Below are 18,806 nucleotides of genomic sequence, written 5' to 3' on the forward strand. Positions count from 1 at the left end.
CTAAATCCTGTGTTAACTACGCAGGATCAAAAATTTTAATATTTGCAGAACTAAACTCTAAAACAGAAGTGCAGCAATAAGCAATTACATAAAAACATGGAAATGTTAATTTATTTGTGCTATCTATTTACAGTGACCTATAAACATGACAAATTTAAGTGAAATTAATGGCAAGATAAATCCTTAAAATTATTGATGGAATGAGCATTATACAACAGACATTTGTCTATTGCAGTCTATAGCACTCTCATTATCTCCTCTATTCTGTATGTCTGCCATAGCACCTTCCACATTTCTGTCATTGCCCAGTCCTTAGGTCTATCATTACCCTCCTTGAAAACCTACCATTAGTTGTGACATGCTCCTCTACTGCTGACACTCTGCTAAGTGCTCTATACATGCACTCTATGGGGGTCATTCAGACCTGATCGCACACTACAGCTTTTGCAGTGCTGCGATCAGGTCAGAACTGCGCATGCGTATGCTCCACAATGCGCAGGCGCATCACCCACTGGCGACGGGGATCGCCGGACAGCGATGGGATTAACGAAGAAAGTGATCGCACTGGCGATCGCAAGAAGATTGACAGGCAGAGACCGTTTGTGGGTGTTACCTGACCGTCTCCAGGGAGTGTCCGGAAAAACGCAGGCATGTCCAGCCGTTGGAAGGGAGGGTTCCTGATGTCAGCTCCAGGCTGGATGATCACACTGGAAGAGTAAATCCTGGTCTGTGCAGAGACTGCACAAACTTCTGTTTGCGCAGCTATCTGCACATGCGATCGCACCCCTGCACAGCGACTACCCCCTCCCCCTGTAGGCGGCGACTACCTGATCACCGGGATGCAAAAAATGCACCCTAGCGATCAGGTCTGAATTAGGCCCTATGCTGCTAGGCTTCTCACTCAGACAGGACAAGTATCAAACCGTCTAACAAGGAAAGTGGAGAAGTTGTCCATAGTAACCAATCAGCTCCCAGTCCTTATTTGTGTAGTACATTACATAAAATGATAGCTAGTATTTGACTGTTAGCTATGGGCAACTGCTCTACTTGGAAGGTTTGATACATGGGTCTCTCAGACAATGAATGAACACACACAACTTCCTTTCTGAGTGCCTTGGGGTTGTTGTGGGGCTATCTAAGGGCTCATTGGATTACTCAGACATTGATCTGAAGATTCTTTTTACCCCCACTGGCACCACTCAACGTCATCCTGGTGCCAAGATCCACCATCACCCTTTCTTCCCCTTTCTAAACAATGAGCATCGGTAATTGCAACTTTAAAAAAGATATATATTTATTTCTATATTATACAGACCTTGCACACCACATTGTGCTGAGGGTGTGTGCGGCTTACTACCTACTTGTCTATATATATATATATATATATATATATATATATTTCTATTGACCAATTTTCCATGACTGGTGGAACAGTTACTACATTACCTTAATATATCCTCTACCTGACCTCAAAGGAGGAGTAACCACAAGGAATGGGCTGGGAACTGTCAGTCAGAGAGAAAGGACCGTGTCAGATCATTGCTTTCTAACACAACATTATTTCAGACACCTGATATCAGACAGACTCCTATAAGAGCCATGATTTCACAGGTAGAAAAATGCAACATGGAGAAACTCACAAGCCATAAATGTGCAAAGCTTGTTGGCCAATTTGATCGTACACAAGTTTGATTACTTGAAAATTTTTAACCGGTTTGAAACTCGATCAAATTTGGGCAGGTTCAAGGTCATGAATTTAAACCGATTCTGCAGTTGGAAGCATTAGACTAGTTCTCACCATTTTCAGGTGCACACACTCAGCTGCAGCTCACATTCAAAGATCTGAAGGACAATTATATACTGTACCTTATAAAATATTAACTTTCAAGCTGTATTTTTAACCATTTTTTTTTTTCACTTTTTTTAAGCAGAAAACATTTCTGCTTTGGTGCTCATAGTATGAAGTTGGAAAATTTGAAAATGCTTTACAATGTAGTCATTAAGCTCGAACACATTTAGGCTGGCTCCACGATGTTCCAACTGACTCACACATGGTCAGACTAACTCTAAAATAGTTGAACTTTGCCCAACCTTTTCACCTGAGGAAGCTGGATCACCTTGTTGCCAGCGAAACGCGTTGAGCCCTATACCCCACCTGGGCACCACTCCACGACACATTGGGACTCTGACATTCTCGGCATTCATTTGGACTTTGCTCCTATCACTGGGATTCATTCCCCAAGGATAAAGAACCGGATCCACACAAACAGCTAGCAATGGACCCTTCCTAAAGCTGATGCCATTAAACATCTCATCTGTGGAAACCGGTAATTATCTGCTGCTACAGTGATTGCCACTTTGGAGACTGTCCTAGCCGTGTAAATCTGTATATGTCCCAAAGGAAAGTGGATGTATAAGTGACTATACCCAGTGGGCACTATTATACTTTATATTTTAAGTGTTATTTAGATCAATAACAGGATTTCACACCTGTCTTTTTAAATGATTTAATAAATTGACATTTTATTCAGCAAACCGTCCTTATATAATTCTTACAGCCAGCGCTGGTACTTGTGTTTTTTATTCTATTATATTCTGGGATCTGACCATCCCCATACCAGCTGCTGCTGACTGCGCACTTACATATTCTTTTACTTTTCACCTTGCCTGAATTTACATCAAATCTTTTAATCTATGTAGTTCAGGAATTTCTGCTGCATTTTCAAACTTTTGAGCAAGTTTCTTGAACCTGTTAGAGACAAATTTCAAGAATCTCTATACAAGTATCTATCTTTTCCACTTTCCCCATTACGCAGCCATACATTATTATTATTATACATTCATTATAGCTATGAAAATTCTGTGTGATTAGATTTAGATAGCAGGTCAGTGGCATATCATTATCCCCATTGCCATATGTCATATATAGGTATGGCAATGGGGATAATAGTGTCTTATGTTCCCAACTTTTCATCCAGAGGCCAAATTCATTGAAAAACTCTTTTACGCTGTCTGTGGATTTAAAATGTGAAAAAAGCGTATGTATGCATGTAATAAAGTTACATCCAATGTTTATCTGCATACTTTGTTGTATAATTCAAGGCAGTTGTATTATCTGGTGCAGACAAAACACAAGGGGGAGATAAAAAGAGATAAAAGAGTGTGTATTGCAAATTATTTTTAAATACCATTAACTGTGTTATAAGTTTGGCACTCACCTATAGATGGAGAGATACCCTTTAAGAGAAAACATATTTTTCTTCAACAATTCTGCACATGGGAATTAAAATAAAATTGCTCAACCAATTTTCTGCTGGGAAATTATGTAGATAAATATTTTTCCTTAAAATCATAATTTTTTACAAATTTATTTTATTCTATAATGGTAACAGTAATGCCATTGTGCAACATCATACAGGAAACTGTTACTGTATATAATCACACCCATTATAGGTAAGAGACTGAATTGGTAGCAAAATCTGAGTAAATTACACCAAAAAAGTAATGGAGACAAAACTTTCTGCACATACTGTATGCAGAGCCATACACACCTGGTCCAGATCTGCACAGGGGGCATATGCACCTAGTCTGCGCCAAGCCACCATCTTCATCATTGCATCTGCAAGAGATACACCTCCAACCAGGCATATAATGTACATATACATAACTGCAGATCCCACTAAGGCGCATGTCAGCAAACATATACTTTCTGAAGTTTGCTCATGTCCCTTCCTGCCCCTGTTCTGTCTCTGCATCATGTGCTCAATTCTGCCATAATGCATGAATCTATGCAACTGTGCATTTGTGCAGTGTGAAAATCCGCAAAAAAAGGTATCTTGCTGACATTACAGCTGTCCATTCCAGGAGGAGGGAGCCATGTGAGTGGTGCGTTGGGGCAGGGCTGGACTGGCCCACAGAGGTACAGGGGAAACCCCCGGTGGGCCCCATCTGGCCAGTGCCCCATCTCCTCCTCTAGGGATCAGTTTCCACATTGTGCACTTGAATTATACATTATTCATATGCAGTGCCGTTTCTAGCGGCGGGCGAGCCGTGCAACCGCACGGGGCACCCGTCGCGGCACTTTGTTACTCCTTCTCGCCTCTCCCGAGCGCTCCTGCTCGGGGGGCAGAGTTTCGCGGAATGACGCGTTGCGTCGTGATGTCACGACGCAAACGCGTCATTCCGCCAAGCCCCGCCCCCCGAGCAGGAGCGCTCGGGAGAGGCGAGAAGGAGATAAGCATGAAGGAGGCGGCCGGCGCGAGGGACGTGAGGCGGCGGGACCGAAGAGCGGGAAGACGTAAGTATTCTCTCTCTCTCCCCCCCTCTCCCCCTTCCTTCCCCTCAACTTGAAACCTGCCTGCCGCTGCCGCACTGTGTAAAATGGGGACACCTGCCTATGGGGATACCTGCCTGCCGCACTGTGTAAAATGGGGGCACCTGCCTGCGTACTGTGTAATATGGGGGCACCTGCCTGCGTACTGTGTAATATGGGGGCACCTGCCTGCGTACTGTGTAATATGGGGGCATCTGCCTGCGTACTGTGTAATATGGGGGCATCTGCCTGCGTACTGTGTAATATGGGGGCACCTGCCTGCGTACTGTGTAATATGGGGGCATCTGCCTGCGTACTGTGTAATATGGGGGCATCTGCCTGCGTACTGTGTAATATGGGGGCATCTGCCTGCGTACTGTGTAATATGGGGGCATCTGCCTGCGTACTGTGTAATATGGGGGCATCTGCCTGCGTACTGTGTAATATGGGGGCATCTGCCTGCGTACTGTGTAATATGGGGGCATCTGCCTGCGTACTGTGTAATATGGGGGCATCTGCCTGCGTACTGTGTAATATGGGGGCATCTGCCTGCGTACGGTGTAATATGGGGGCACCTGCCTGCGTACGGTGTAATATGGGGGCACCTGCCTGCGTACTGTGTAATATGGGGGCATCTGCCTGCGTACTGTGTAATATGGGGGCATCTGCCTGCGTACTGTGTAATATGGGGGCATCTGCCTGCGTACTGTGTAATATGGGGGCATCTGCCTGCGTACTGTGTAATATGGGGGCATCTGCCTGCGTACTGAGTAAAATGGGGATATCTGCCTGCCGTGCTGTGTAAAATGGGGATATCTGCCTGCCGTGCTGTGTAAAATGGGGATATCTACCTGCCGTGCTGTGTAAAATGGGGATATCTGCCTGCCGTGCTGTGTAAAATGGGGATACCTGCCTGCCGCACTGTGTAAAATGGGGATACCTGCCTGCTGCACTTTGTAAAATGGGGGCACCTGCCTGCGTACTGTGTAAAATGGGGATACCTGCCTACCGTACTGTGTAAAATGGGGATACCTGCCTTCCGTACTGTGTAAAATGGGGACACCTGCCTGCCGCGCTGTGTAAAATGGGGACACCTGCCTGCCGCGCTGTGTAATATGGGGACACTTGCCTGCTGTAATGTGTAAAAAGGGGACTTTTTTATTTTTATTTTTTTTCCCCTGTGGTGGGTGTGATGATATCAGATGAGGCCATGCCCACTTTAATGAGACCACGCCCATTTTAATCAGGCCACACACCCTTGTCGGGAGCTTTTTCTTTTTATGGCTATATGGGGGGGGGCACATATTTTTTTTTTTAGAGCAATAGGGGGGGGGGGGGGCGCATTTTGAAATCTCGCACTGGGAGCCAAATTGTCTAGAAACGGCCCTGTTCATATGTTACCTTATACTGCACAGGACTATGGTGTATTTTCTACAGTACATTGCTGTTATTAATCTGCTATATATATATATATATATATATATATATATATTAATCTGCTATCTGCAGGCAATAGGAATATTTACTGTATATATTTATTAAGGGACCCAGACCATGCACTCTCTAATGGCTAGCCAAACCTCTGGAGACTGGCCACATCCCTAAACATAGGACCCTTCTTCCCCCAGTCTGACACTGCGTGTCGCAGATAGGTGAGAAGAGCATGGGAGGTGGGGCCACAATTGTGGGGAGATGTTATTCAGTGCAAATCACTTTATGAAGCCACCCAGGTAACCCACTTCATGATGCTACAGGGCCTGATTCAGAGGTGGATGGAGGTACAGTAGCGGCTGCGACTTTTGGTCCTACTGAGACACCAACCCGCTGTGGCTCTCATTCTCTGCAGTCTGTTGAAAGACGCACCATTGAGTGAACATCAGCTGCACCGACCCTATGGTTGCTCAGAACGTCTGATGGTAGATGGATGCCGTGGAACTGCGTCTTTTGATGGAATTCCTGACAGAGGCACCAGAGCTGGCCCTAACCAATATGATGCCCTAGGCAAGATTTTGGCCGGTGCCCTCTAGCACTGCCGCTAGTTCCACCTCTGACGCTGCACCCCTTTCCCACAGGGCCGAATTAAGGGTGTGGGGGGGGGGCAGGGCACTGTAGATTGTGGGGGCCACCACCTACAATTGCTGGCAATGCTCATAACCCCCTCCCCCCGGGCCACGCACACGCGAACACACATACACGCACACACACACACACACACACACACACACACACACACACACACATACATGCACATACACAGTGACACTTACATAACAGCAGGGAGCGCAGGCAGACACCAGCGGATGTCACTGTCTCACGGGATTTCCCTGTTCCGCCAGACTGACTGTGGAGGAGCTTCTCGGCGGCCGCTGTTACTGAACAGCTGAGCCGCCTAAGGAAGACTCCTAAAAATGCAGGGTGCGGGGTCCCCTAGTGTGTGTGGACCCCGGGACGGCTGCCCCTGTCTTAATCCAGCTCTGCTTCCCCAGCACCATCACCCCTCACCCATAGCAGTCCTCATTTTTGGTGTGGTAGGCCTATATTTTAAATAGGTACAGTGCGCACATTCGGCGCACAGCACAAACAATCAGGCCACACAGTAGTGCAACTTTATTCACATTTTATCAAGCAATAGTGCCGCACATTATTAATGCATTTATACAGATGACACACATAATGCCCCTTACACATATGTCGGGCACTATTGCACAACCAACTCCCCTTCCCCCACACACAGCACTCACACTGTCGCTAACACTGTGACCTCTGCTTCTGCTTGGATACAGATGTGTCCTCTTACATCTTGCCTCAATATGCCATGCAGCAGGCGTGATTCAATATGCCATGCCTGGCGTGAGTCAGCTGGCACCTCTGCTAACGTCGGGTGCCTTTTTTGCTGAAAATGCATCTTATTTGCATTGCTATGTGGCAAGCATGCACAAGCAACTTCTGCTGATTCAAGTGATATGCGGAATGCCTATATTCTGTGTGTCACTACGCTGTATCTGCATATGAAATGCTACGTTAAAGTAATTTCCAGGAATACACTGTAACGTAGCATTTCGCATGCAGATACAGCCACAGTCATACACAGAATATAGGCATGCCGCATATCATTTTAATCAGCAGAAGCTGCTTGTGCCCCTAGGCATTTCAAATGCCCTAGTTTACCTATGCCTAGGGCCAGCTCTGACAGGCACGCATGCCGATTAAAGCCACCCTCCCAGTGAATCTCCAAGCAATTCTGATATGCTTCCGCTTGCTTTAACCATTGGGGCGCATGTTCTAAATCCGTCCACCTCTGAATCTCGCCCATAGGGGTTCATTCCGACCCGTTCGCAAGCATCGGTTCTTTGCTGCGGTGCGAACGGGTCGGAAATGCGCATGCGCGGCGTACGCAATGTACGAATGCGCTGCGTTGCCTGGCAACGATTGTCGCTGGGCACTAATGCCACCAGCGACAAATGTGATCGCAGCAGCGAACGCAAGAAGATGAACAAGCGGGAGGCGTTCCGGGGGTGGATAGGATACTCACTGTTTCCAGCCGTTTTCGGGGAGTGGTAAGAAAAACGCATGCATGTCCAGGCGAGCGGAGGGCGGATGTCTGACGTCAAAGCCGGGACCTGTATCGCAGGATCGGTCGCACAGGGTAAGTAGGTCTAGGGCTAGTCTTGTTTTGTGTGAAACTTTATTTAGCATAGCAGGGCTGCACAAGCGATCGCAGCCCTGCTATGCTAAAATACACTCCTCCAAAGGCGGAGATTAGTTAATCACACCAGCAGCAAACAGTTGCTTGGTGCGATCAACTCGGAATGAGGGCCATAGTTCCTTTTCCTATGTGTATTCTGAGATTATTTTTAATTTAGCATACTAAATATTTTTATATAGACTCATTAAACCCTGATGATATTCTGCTTTTAAATGTAAAATAAAATGACATTTAAAACATACATTCCACTTATATGATCAAAGCAAAACACACATATTTGAAGTGCATAATATGTTTCATATAGACGATTCTGCAATTCTTGGGTTACATCATTCACAGCAGGAATTAGACTCCAGTTGGACATACCTGCTTTGTTCTGGCTCTTGCTGAGACATCACATTACACCATATTACGCAAGCTGGCAAGCACCTTGGAAATACAAGCCTTGACCTCTGTTGTATCATCTCGACACATTACACTTTCTTATGCAGAGGTAAAGTACTTCAAGTGCGCCACCTCACTGCAATATCTTTGCTTTATGGCTACATTACATAATATTACGATCATTTTATAATTTTATCATTCAGAATCTTTTTTCATGAAGAATCAATTGTGCTATTGTTTATTGTATTGGTATGTTTATTATTGTTATTGCTAGCCAATTAGGGCAGGACCTTCTTATGTTTCATGATTCTAGACATGTGGTTAGATGATGTCTCAACTAGAACATGCCATGGTGCATAAAGGAGAAAGGAACCCTGTAAAAGAAACTCAATTATTGTTTTTTATTATTATAATTTTATTTTGTTTTATTTTATTTATAAGGAGCCACACCATAAAGGGTTATAATGACAATAGTATACGTAATTACTAATGCAGACAGTGGACCCGATTCAGGGGCGGCAACGCTCTATTTCCTAGGCGTTGAGGGAGCGTTGCAGGGATGTGTCCTCAAAACGGGGGCGTTGTGGCACGTAGGGGGGCGTGATAGGGGCAGCTTCGTGATGTCACACGTAGCCATCACGGTCAGAAAGATGGCGGCGGGTCTCCTGCGGGCGCAGCCAAGCTGCACCGGCAAGAGGCTACCCTAATTTCTACAATGAAGCAGAAATTGCGATGTGATCGCAATTTCTGTTTCATCAATGGGGGTGGAGTGGCGGTCAGCATGCTGGGCGGCCATGTCCTGCGATGGGCGGCCCCCAACATTCGTTCACAAGGATTGCAAATTCTGCTAATCCTTACTGAATCGGGCCCAGTATACAGTATAAACTGATCTAGATACATAATTACATTGAGCAGTTAGGATAATTCTGTATAGAATACAAAAGGGAGAGGGCCCTGCTCATATGAGCTTACAATCTATATGCATATTATTTTATTGGAAACCCAGAGGTTAAAGTGAGCCAGAACGGGGCGAAACTGCGTTCCGTCAGTTCGATTTGGAGACGGAACCAGTTCCGCCTCCTCCGGCTCACCTAACCCAGGGGGATGCCCGGAGCCGCAAGGAGATGCCGGGTGCCCGCTGAGATTTTGTTACCAGCGGGCGCCCGGCTCCTTCCCCTCAGCAGCAGCCAGAGGCAGGAGCTCACTCCCATGCTCCGTCTTCCGGCTCAGGCAGTGTGCGGCTGTGCGGCGCTATCGGAGGGACGTCATGACGTCTCTCCCATAGTTTCGAGGAGCGGGCACCAGACGGAAGGCAGCAGTCCAAAAGCAGGAGCGGGGCTGGTGAGTATTGGGTTTTTTTGCGGGGGTTTTGTGTGTGTGTGTGTGTGTGTGTGTGTGTGTGTGTGTGTGTGTGTGTGTGTGTGTGTAAGTGGCGCTACTAGGGGGCATAACTACATAGGGCATATCTACTGGGGGCATAACTGCAGGGGGCATATCTACTGGGGGCATAACTACAGGGGCATTACTACAGGTGGTATAACTACAGGGGGCATAACTACAGGGGGCAAAACTACAAGAGGCATGACTACAGGGGGCATATCTACTGGGGGCATTACTACTGGGGGCATAACTACAGGGGGCATATCTACTGGGGGCATAACCACAGGGGCATATCTACTGGGGGCATAACTACAGGGGGCATAACTACAGGGGGCATATCTACTGGGGGCATAACATCAGGGGGCATATCTACAGGGGGCATAACTATAGGGGGCATAAATACAGCGCATATCTACTGGGGGCAATACTACATGTGGGCATTACCACTGGGGGCATTATTACTGGGGGCACTACTAATGAGGGCATTGCATAGGGGGCACTTAATAACAGGCATCACTCCTGGGGACATATGGGGTACTACTACTGGGGGCGCTGTATAAGGGCCACCAACACTATGGGCTCTACATAAGGGGCACTACAACTGTGGTCACTGACACTACAGTGGGCATTACATAAGGGGCATTACTACTGAGGGCATTGTATAAGGGGCACTACAGCTGTGGGCATTATGTGTATTTGGGGTGCTACTACTGTGGGCTTTGTGTACTCATAACATGAATAAGGGACACTACTATGTGGTGTCATGTGAATAAGATTGTGCTACTGTGCGGTGTAATTTGAAATGGGGATACTATTGGGTGACCATGCCCCTTTCTTTCTGAGACTACAATCCCTTTTTTTGCGGGGGGGGGGGGGGGGGAGGTGAGTACCGCCACCTCTCTAGGGCCAATATTTACTAAGAATTCGAGTTTGTCCGATTTGTGTTTTTTTTTCTAAGTCCCAATCCGGGAATTCACTAAGCACCAATCTCGGCAGTGTTTGGACTATTCGTAATGGTTTGATTTGCAAAGTTCCGAAATACGAATGAATAGACCATCGGTCAAACACGGCTGTTATTTCATACAATACGGGCATTCACTATTCATTCATATTTGGGTATTAGTTTCTGAGTGCTCAAGTGTGGGTCTGTTTTTTTTCGATTCGTTAAAAAAAGCAGCAAAAAATTAGACCTGCTTTTTCCAGTCGAGTTTGGATAACCATGCACGGATCAGTGAGATCTGTGCATGGTTATCTATGGGAAAGGGTCTGTTTAGTGTAATAACTGAAAAAAAAATTGCGTGGGGTCCCCCCTCCTAAGCATAACCAGCCTCGGGCTCTTTGAGCCGGTCCTGGTTGAAAAAATATGGGGTAAAAAATGACAGGGGATCCCCCATATTTAATCAACCAGCACCGGGCTCTGCGCCTGGTCCTGGTTCCAAAAATACGGGGGACAAAAAGCGTAGGTGTCCCCCGTATTTTTGAAACCAGCACCGGGCTCCACTAGCCAGGTACATAATGCCACAGCCGGGGGACACTTTTATACTGGTCCCTGCGGCCCTGGCATTACATACCCAACTAGTCACCCCTGGGCGGGGTACCCTGGAGGAGTGGGAACCCCTTAAATCAAGGGGTCCCCCCCCTCCAGCCACCCAAGGGCCAGGGGTGAAGCCCGAGGCTGTCCCCCCCATCCAAGGGTGGCGGATGGGGGGCTGATAGCCTTTTAAAAAAATGTGAATATTGTTTTTAGTAGCAGTACTACAAGTCCCAGCAAGCCTCCCCCGCAAGCTGGTACTTGGAGAACCACAAGTACCAGCATGTGGTGGAAAACCGGGCCCGCTGGTACCTGTAGTATTACTACTAAAAAAATACCCCCCAAAAAACAGGACACACACACCGTGAAAGTATAAGTTTATTACATACATGCACACCTCCATACACACATACTTACCTATGTTCCCACGAGGCTCGGTCCTCTTCTCCATGTAGAATCCTCGGGGTACCTGTGAAAAAAATTATACTCACATAATCCAGTGTAGAATCAGACCTTTGTATAATCCACGTACTTGGCAAAGTAATAAAACGGAAACCCGACCACGCACTGAAAGGGGTCCCATGTTTACACATGGGACCCCTTTCCCCAACTGCCAGGACCCCCCCTGACTCCTGTCAAAGAGGGTCCCTTCAGCCAATCAGGGAGCGCCGCGTCGTGGCACTCTCCTGATTGGCTGTGTGCTCCTGTAGTGTCTGTCAGGCAGCATACGGCAGATACAATGTAGCGCCTATGCGCTCCATTGTAGCCAATGGTGGGAACTTTGCGGTCAGCGGTGAGGTTACTTTCGGGCCCACAGTGCACACCTGCACCCATTGTTTCAATTCTAACCTCTCCAGAGTCCTGCAGCAGTGACAGTAACTCTGAGCACTAGGTGCTAGGTCAGGGGTGGGCAATTATTTCAGCTGAGGGGCCACTTGACACTTTCCTGTCAGTATTCGAGGGCCGCATACAAAATAGTAGCTACCCTACGTACCAAAAATATAGGGACGAAGCTTCATGGGGAAGGGGTGTGGCCAAAAAATAATACAGATTCATATTAGGCTGCACAATAGTCTCCATTATTCAAATTATGCCACACAGCGCCACTTACACACATTACGTAAGTGTCTTATGGCCCCTGGGGAAAAGTGTAACGCAGTGACAGAACACGGGGGGTGTGACACGGTGACAGAACACGCGGGGTGTGACACAGTGACAGAACACGGGGGTGTGACACGGTGACAGAACACAGGGGGGGACATGGTGACAGAACATGTGGGGTTGAGTCAGTGACAGAACGCGGGGGGTGACACGGTGACAGAACACTCGGGGTGTGACACAGTGACAGAACACGGGGGGTGTGACACGGTGACAGAACACGGGGTGACACGGTGACAGAACATGTGGGATTGAGTCAGTGACAGAACACGGGGGGTCGGGGGTTTGGGGGTGGTACAGCGAGCGTTAAAGATCTCCCCCCAACCTAAAATCAGTCTGACGCCACTGCCTGCACACACGAACATACACACACACACACACACACACACACACACACAAATACACTTTCTTTCTCTTACTCACTTTTTCCATTAACTTATCTGGCTGGCTGGCAGTGGCAGGAACGAAGGAAGGCTCTGTAGCAGTTGCTCTTGTCCCATGTAGCCCCGCCCCCTGAGGTCTGTGTAACCCCGCCCCCTCATCGGCGCATAGCTCCGCCCCCTTTTTGGCTGCACATGAACGCTGCCGTTGTCACTGGAGGCGGGAGGGGGAGGCTACAAGGCAAGAAGATGACAGTGTGGCAGGCGCCGTGCAGCAGCAGCAGCAGGGGAGACAGGCGCCGGCGGCTTGGAGGTACTGCAGAGCAATGACAAGCAGCTCAGCCTGTCGGGCCGCTTGTCATTGCGCACTGGTGGGAAGCAGTGGGCCGGGCAGGATCGGTCTGCGGGCCGCATGCGGCCCGCGGGCCGTATTTTGCCCACCCCTATGCTAGGTGGTGCACAGGTTTCTGGGAACATGGCGCGATGGCCATTCTCCCGTCATTTTGCACATGTGCAGTAGGTGATATCTTTGGGAAAATGCATACCGCCTAGTGCTCGGAGTCACTGCTGCTGCCTGCTAGAGAGGAGGGGGCCCGGACGAGACTACACACGGGCCCACTCCTCTCATAATAATCCCTGCCAATATATCTATTATTATATTATTATTATTATTATTATGGAGTGTAAATCAAAAACAGGGCTCATTCAGAGCAAAGCTAGCCTGATACACTAATATACTGCTTTGCAAAATATAACTTGGGCACAAGGCCCTCTGCTGACTCTATTTACCCCCTCCAATTGGAATATCTCTGAGAGAGGGATTGCTGACCTTCCTAATGCTCCTAAGTGGGATCTGTGTGAGATCAGATGTCCATAAATTCGTTATTGTCTACTGTAATTCATTAGCCTCTTCCCCTCAGTTGGACAGCTGTCTATTCATGGGCATATGTTTTCATTAATGCTTTGTTTTAAGATACATTTGGTGACAGCAGCATTTAACAGTGACTGTCTCTTGCTTTAAAATCCTGTATCTAATATATGTTTGCACACTGACTGAGAAAGACATTATACTGGTCATAAAAACGGTCTCTTTAGATGAGATTATCTCAGCAGTTATTGCTGTATTTATTGAAGATTGTGGACCCAATTTATAAAGGACTGTATTTCATATATTTTTATTTTATTATTTTGTTTATTGCTGGCTAACCTTTTTAATTGCTAGCTATACAGCAGCTTTGGGGTACTTGGCGATTCACACATTTGTTTTTACTTTATGTCGTTCACAGTACTTCCATACAGTAATAATTTGTAGTAAGGTGTGCCTTTGGGATGCGGTTAGCATCTCAGCAGACGGGATGCTGGCAGTCATGTGACTGACGATGGAATCCTGACACCACTCAGATTTCCAGCGCCGGAACACTGAACGCTGACATTCCTAAGGTAAGTATCGGGTTTACTGTTAGGCTTAGGAACCGGGGAAGGGGAGGAGGGGGTAGGGTTAGGCACTAGAGGGGGGCCATAGCCACCCCCACCCACCCCCAACTCTAAGCCCTAGCCGTCACCCCCACTATCTTATCCCTAGTCGCCAACCCAGGCGGGTTAGGCATCCTAACCGCTAGGATCCTGTATCACACCCGTGCTTTTTTATCTAAAATACCTAATAAATACTGAAGAACTACTGAAGTGAGACATTATAGCTCACCTCTTTACAGTCTTGTGTATTATACTGTATATTTATTTTTCTCAATAGTTCCTTTGCTGCATAGCTTAAAAGTGCTATTTTATTGTACTTATTTTGAAGCAGAACCAAGTTTTCATGCTACATTATTTATTGCCATTCTATTGAATTATATTCCGCACTTGGCGCGTGTTTCAGAGGCATCTTTGGATGCAGAAAATATGCAAATGCTGCAAAAGGTATCAGAAGAAAATAAAGACGCCTTCTGCTGGCATCGCGGTTCTGAGTACTGCACCCCAAGACACAGTATCGGCCATCTGAGTAAATCCAAGCTTACTCAGAATGTGCAACAGGACTCTCTGCAACAGGACTTCTCTGCAAAACATGGTGACATGCACCGGTCTCTGTCGCCGCACCTGCTCCATTCCCCAAATGACATGATGCGGCTTTGGGGCACTGTGAGCACAGACAGAGATCTGAACATGTGCAGTACAGTTCCTGTGCATAAGATGATTGTTAAACATCGGAGTTGTGTGTAAATCATCAGGCAGAGCTGCGGTGATTACAGTCAATTTATTGGTGTGTGGCGTGGTGTGCTGTGATTGGGGTAGGACTAAAATCATTTAATCCAAATTCTCTGCAGCAAACAATGACAGATTCCACAACCAATCATGGCAATAGGTGCAGAATAGGGTGGCCAATCCCGGGCCATTTTTTCAATCCCAGGATTCGGGATTGAAAAATGAACAATCCCGGGATTCCCAAGATACCCGGGATTGGAAAGTTGGTTTTACAATTAATTAAATTATTCAATGGCCTACCCGTCTAGGGCACACAATAACTCACCATCCTCTCTGGTTGGGTGGGAGGACGACAAGGTGCAGACGGTGCGTGTGGTCTGAGCGGCACGTGCAGCTAGCGTCAGGCTGCACAGCGTGACCTTTGACATAGAAACTTAGAAGCATAGAATTATTTGACGGCAGATAAGAACCACTTGGCCTGCCTTTAAATCACCTGAAATAAGGACTCCTACATCCCTTTCCTCCTCAGTAGTTTCCAGTATAGTGCCATTAATACTATACTTAGCCTTTGGATTTTTGAGACCCAAGTTCATGATTTTTTTTGGCATTAAACTGTAATTGCCACGCTCTTGACCATTCCTCTAGTCTACCTAGATCGTCGATTATTTGTTTTATCCCTCCTGGTGTGTCTATCCTGTTGCATATCTTTGTGTCATCTGCAAAAAGGCATACTTTCCCTTTAATGCCATTTACAATCACCAATAAAGATATCAAAAAGCGCTGGTCCAAGTACAGATTCCTGGGGTACTCCACTGGTAACATTTCCCTCCTGTGAATGCACTCCATTTACTACAACTCTCTGTCCAAGATCTTATCCATTCAACCATCTTAGTATCCAATCTTAAACTTTTGAGTTTATTTAGCAGTCTGCAATGTGGGACAGTGTCAAAAGCCTTACTAAAGTTTAGATAAGCTATATCTATGGCTCCACCTTTATCTATTACTCTAGTCACACAGTCAAAAAAGTCAATAAGATTTGTTTGACATGATCTTCCCCCAGTGAATCCATGCTGTTTGGGATCCTGTAAAATGCTGGAATTGACATAATCTACAACTCTTTCTTTTCAGAGTTTTTCCATCTTCCCTGCTACTGATGTAAGGCTCACTGGTCAGTAGTTGCTTGCTTCTTCCTTGCTTCTACTTTTGTACAGTGGGACTACATTTGCTCTTTTCCAGTCCTCTGAAATTACTCCTGTAGCTAGTGACTGAAACATTCTGTTAATGGTGCTGCCAGCACCCCTTTAAGATCTTTTAGTATCCTTGGATGTATCCCATCTGGCCCCATTCATTTATCCACTTTCAGTTTAGAGAGTTCTGTTAGGACCTTCTCCTCTGTAAATGTACTTGTTTCATTTTTCTGACATCATTCATGTCATGCTGTGCAGTGTGCACAGCGAGTGGCGTAAGTTTATCCCAGTTGCCCGGAGGCAAGAAAAATATTGATGCCCCCACTCTTATATATCATCTGTGACCCAATAAGATGCCGTTTTGAGATCCGAGTAACACAGAGTAAAACCGAACCCGCTCATCTCTAATTCTAACTATATGAAGCTACTACAAAACCGTTGCAACTAGGCAGATAGATCTATGTAGGGGTCCACCCACACACTACATAGATCTGTTCAGTCACTCACAATGCTGATTATTTCTCTGACAATTAATTGCAAATGTCATATCCAGGATTAGAACCCACAAGCTATTACAATGGAAGCATGCACCTTACTGATGGTGATATCTGCTCTTGCATAGGAAGTATGAGAATTCTAACTATATGAAGTTACGTGTAATTGTCAGAGAAATAACTTCATATAGTTAGAATTCTCATGTTTCCTTTATAGGAGCAAATAGCTTCATCAGTAAGTTGCCTGCTTCCAGTGTATCTATAATAAAGAGGGTGTGATTAGTAAGGTGTAGTGACTAGTGGGGAAGTCGGGTACGGAAGAGATACCGGCTGCTGTCAGTTAACTTAATTGATTAATGTCGCTGAACACATGGAACAGGAGGAGAGGTGCCTCCCTTCAAAGCAGGAGCCCGGCGGCAGCTGACTCCGTTGCCTCCCAGAGTTCTGCCTCTGTGCACAGCCGTGGGCAGGGGAGCCTGGCAGCATGTAAGCCGTCTGCTAAAGATACTCAGCACTGCCCAGCATTACAAAAAATAGCAGCTGGTGGCTTATCCCAAAATCGCTGGAAGTGGAAGCATCAATCCTGGGATTCACTCCCGGCCAATTTTATTCCAAAATCCCAGGATCCCACTGATCCTATCCCAGGATTGACCACCCTAGTGTAAAATACAAATAGTTTTGAAAATTCAGTGGGCTCTGGAAATAAGCTGCTAACAGACACATGCTCCTCACCTCTCTGCTGTATACATATTCTGACACAACTGAAATGGTGGCTCTTCATTTAAAGTATTTAGTCATGTTTGTTTATATATACAGAGATTAACCTCAGTGAGTGATAACTCTGTCCTAAATGTATAAGCAGTAAGACGCTTCTAGATTGATTTGGCATTTGGGCTTTTGTACCTGACCTGACCTTACATTCTTCTCCTACTGTTTGCACATTAGATCACAATATGATTTGTTTTGAATATTAATACAAAGAATGGGAGATGTCTTACTAACAAAGTTGCAGAACCATCTCACTACAGTTTTATTTACATACACACAAGAATATTTTACATATGCCCACATTAAAAACAAAATAGGAGCCTATCCGAGAGAACCAGTTCTTCTTCCGTACCTGCCTACTTTTAAAAAGCATTTCACGGAAATTGCTAAAGTAGCAACAATAAGAGTAAACGTGGACTGCTGCATCTGAGAGCCGTGTTCTAAAAATCACTTACATCCAAATTTGAATGAGCCCAAAAGCAGTTAGTAAGATCTACTTGTTAATGAAAAGGGGTTGCATTCAATATCCCGGCGCTCAGTGTACTGGCGCCGGGATCCTGACTTGGGGTGTACATGACACCCCTGGAGGGAGAATAAATAGTGCAAGGGGCTCTTTTGCACTCACCCCGCTGCCGGCATTCCGACGCCCGGCATTCCGACGCCCGGCATCCGGCGGTCGGGATTCTGACCGCCGGGATGATGGGCGCCGGTATATCGATACCAACCCGATGAAAAGACACTGATACATTTCAGGGCTTGCGCATGTATTGTGTTTTACTAGTGATTCCATATAAGTGGCTACAAGAAACCTTATTTCAAAAATTCATAGGGATCATTGTGAATTATAACCAATGCAGGGAAATGGCACTGATGATCCCATTTGAATGTATATATCTCTGATTTCACTCCCCCCGAGATTATAGTAGCTCCATAATGTGGGTAAGGTGCAATCAGGGAGATTCCTAGACTCTTCAGGAAGTCAGGGAGATTGCTAGTGTTTCAGTGATTCTCCCTGACAATCACGGAGAGTTGGCAAGTATGCCTTGTTCTACTATACCATACTGTAGTCAAGATGAAGGGTAAGAAGCAGAAGGGTACTACCGTGCATTAGGGGTATATGCAATTGCAGTCGAATTGCCGCAAATGTCGAAAAATGGGGCATTTTCGACAAAAAAAAACTGTCGAATTGGATTCGACAATGCAATACAGTACTTTTCGACAAAAAACCCGCCGTTTCAGATTCGACTTTTTGCAATTCGACATTTGTCAAATTCGACATGTCTGCAATGGTAAAAATGCGGCTTTTC

At 46.2% G+C, this 18,806-nt stretch overlaps 1 protein-coding gene and 1 long non-coding RNA gene across 2 annotated transcripts in view; one reads left to right on the plus strand and one right to left on the minus strand.

The window, feature by feature from the left end:
* The window catches only part of DLC1 (DLC1 Rho GTPase activating protein), an 856,713-nt gene that overhangs the window by 347,290 nt on the left and 490,617 nt on the right, over positions 1-18,806 (plus strand). The gene's annotated exons all lie outside the window — the stretch shown is intronic.
* LOC134924859 (uncharacterized) lies at positions 2,494-12,977 on the minus strand. The gene is made up of 2 exons (XR_010177517.1): positions 12,895-12,977; positions 2,494-2,749 (listed from the first exon to the last, which is right to left on the minus strand). It is a non-coding gene; the product is annotated as an uncharacterized LOC134924859 (long non-coding RNA).

The sequence above is a fragment of the Pseudophryne corroboree genome, chromosome 1, assembly GCF_028390025.1.
Source record: "Pseudophryne corroboree isolate aPseCor3 chromosome 1, aPseCor3.hap2, whole genome shotgun sequence".
Taxonomy (NCBI): domain Eukaryota; kingdom Metazoa; phylum Chordata; class Amphibia; order Anura; family Myobatrachidae; genus Pseudophryne; species Pseudophryne corroboree.